The following is a 2,984-nucleotide window of genomic DNA, read 5'->3' as shown; positions in this document are numbered from 1 at the left end:
TCCCAGCAGACATAGGCGCATATGTAGCAATAGGGTTCTCTGATGACGGCGGAATGGTGGGTTCCGACGCCTTCGTGGCGTGGGTGGACGACGGCAAAATCCAAACCCTAACGTACCGCTTGAGAGGCAAAACAGCTGACCAGGTGACCCCTTTTGGTGTCCCTAATACCGAACCCATCGATCCCGCGTCTCAACCTGTAGCTTTTGTGTATAATGAAAGTCCAGTAAATGCAGCTCCATATCTGATATTGGCCATTGGACCTAAAAACTCATTCCCTTCTGCTTCCAGCCACCTCCTCACCAAACACCGTGATTACATTGTCCTCAAGATCAATTATAATACAGGTTAGTGTGTGTATATACTCTTCTATCCTATTTAATTATGTGGTACTTCCAATATGTTTCAAAAACTTTAATGGCACATTGGCTTCATGGAATGAAATTATATTTTAGGGTTAACATAATCTTTGATCTCTTAAATTTGCATGAATTTTTATTGTAGTCTCTCAAGTTTCAAACCATGAAAAATAGTCAGATTTTTATTAAATTATAAGAACCAATGTTTTAAATGAAAAGAAACTTGAGATTCCAAAACCTATGGTTTGAAACTTAAAAAACCAAAATCAAAATAAAGACAAAATTAAAGGACCAAAAATTATATTAACCCTGTATTTTATCCAAAATAAAATAAAAATAAATGTAAAATATTTTTTTAACTTGCTCGATCATGGTATAAATGTAGGTTGGAATCTAAATTATATAGTCAAAACTATGCAATGAGGACTACTTGATTCGTTGCATCAATCGTAATGAGGATTGCGTTAGATTGGTTTACTGTTCCAACCAAACACCTTAATCAATAGAGTCAAAATCAATGATCCAAAAACCGGACTGGACTGATATGTGAGAAGAGAAAGAAAGGGAAAGAGAGAAGGGAGAGAGACGAATAGAGAGATCAAGAGGTCGAGAGCAGAGAGATAGAAACTGAATTTCATTCACTGAATAGCAAAATCATGATAGGTACAAAATGATTTAGATGTCTCCTATTCATAGGTTAGTCTTTGACAAGTCAGCTAGTCTGGGAAACAAATTAATAATAGAAAAAAAAAAAAAAAAAGCTGTACGGCTAACTAACGACCACTTGTGATTTTAACATAACAATGCCCCCTTCAAAAGATCCTTGCCCTCAAGGATCATTGACTTGGAAGTCTGTAAATTGCTTCTAAAAACTGTATAAAGAGGATCAGGTAGCTTCCTCGTCAGGTAACCCTCTCCATTGAACAGGAATTTCAGTAATAATCCTCTTCTTCTTTCTCCCAACACTTTTATTTAAAATCTTCTCAAGATAAAGAGTTTTAGTAACAACTAGCCAATCAAGTAGGGGATGTCTTTGCTTCAAACTTGGGGTCAGGATAAAGCTTCAACATTGAAACATAGAATGTAGAATACTCTTTTTAAAAATCTGTAGGGTCCAAAAAACCTTAGAGCTGGCTTTTGTGACTCCTTGTTACAACTGAAATTTGTCTATATGGCTATAATTTCATAAATACCCATTGACGTTCTTGAAATTCTCCATCAAACCTCTTTAGTTCAGCCTTTTGCTTCATAGTGTTAGCTGACTTGCGAAGATGATGCTTAAAACAGCAATCATTTTCTCCTTGGCTTCAAAACTCCTGTGAATAGCTTGAACAATAACAGATCTAGAAATATAGGGAGTGTAACTTTGAGGGTTTTGTCTATATAAGAGTTCATAAGGAGTAGCCTTAGTGGAAGTATGAAAATTAGTATTATACCACCACTCTGCTAGCTAGTGATAACCAGGAACTTCACTCCCTAGGGTTCTCCCAACACATGCATCTAAGATAGGACTCCAAACAATGATTTAAAACTTCTGTAGTGGAAGTGAGCTTTTGATCAACTTTCAAAACTTTAAGAAACTCCCTCCAGAAATTGCTGATGAAGATTGAATCTTGATCGCTAATAATCTCTACCGATGAACCGTGAAGCTTGTACACTTGATCAAGAAAACATTAAGCAAGTGCAAATGCTATAAATAGAGATGGGCGAGAGCTATAAAGTGGGCACATTTAGTCATCCTATACACTATAAACCATATAACCTCTTTATTTCCAGAACTTTGCAAACCTTTAATAAAGTCTATTGAAACACTTTTCCAAACTTGACTCTGATACCACTAATATGCAACAAGAGAAAGAAAGGAGAAAAAAGAGGAGGAAGAGAGAAGAACAGAGAGATCAAGAGAGAGCAGAAACTTGGAAACTGAATTTTATTTTGAATAGCAAAAACATGAAAGGTACATTTAGATATCTCCTATTCATATGTTAGTCTCCCACAAGTCTAACGGCTAGTCTAGGAAACAAATATTGATAGCTGTACGACTAACTGATAACCACTTATAATTTTAATATAACACAAGCCGACTGGTTTAGACTGGAAACCAATTAACTAGTTAGTGGTCTGATCTGATTTAGCTTCTAAACTAAGACTATAGCAAACCGAAACAACCCAAATTAAATGAGATAAACTGGTAGTAACTTGGATAAGCCCCAGATGGAGTGGGTTAATCCGGATTAATTATTTTTTCTTGGTTGAGTTGGGAGTAGAGAGGGTAGAGGGAGCATGAGTGAGAAAGGGACAAAGAGAAAAAGAGAGAGTACTTGAACAGTGAAAAGAGTGTAGCGTATGAGTAAGAGAAACAAAATAATAAAGCTCTTCTTTCTTCTTGTTGGCATTGCCAGCTTCGGAAACTCCCCAGTTCCTCCCATACTAGCCATCACGAAAGCAGAGAGCTTTCTGGGGTGAAATTTCAAACCATGCATTTGAAACTAAAATTCCTTAAATGCCTATAATGTGAAGGAGTAATTATTTGGTGAAGCAAAGAAAATCAGGTGAGGCATATGACCGTGGTGGAAAAGTAGAGGCGATGGAGGAGTCATAATCACTAACTTGCATTGAGTTTCAGA

This window comes from Neltuma alba, unplaced genomic scaffold, assembly GCF_004799145.2.
Source record: "Neltuma alba isolate B1F8T4 unplaced genomic scaffold, ASM479914v2 tig00011573_pilon, whole genome shotgun sequence".
NCBI classification, from domain to species: domain Eukaryota; kingdom Viridiplantae; phylum Streptophyta; class Magnoliopsida; order Fabales; family Fabaceae; genus Neltuma; species Neltuma alba.
The sequence above is the reverse complement of the archived record's forward strand: the minus strand, read 5'-3'. Positions refer to the sequence as shown.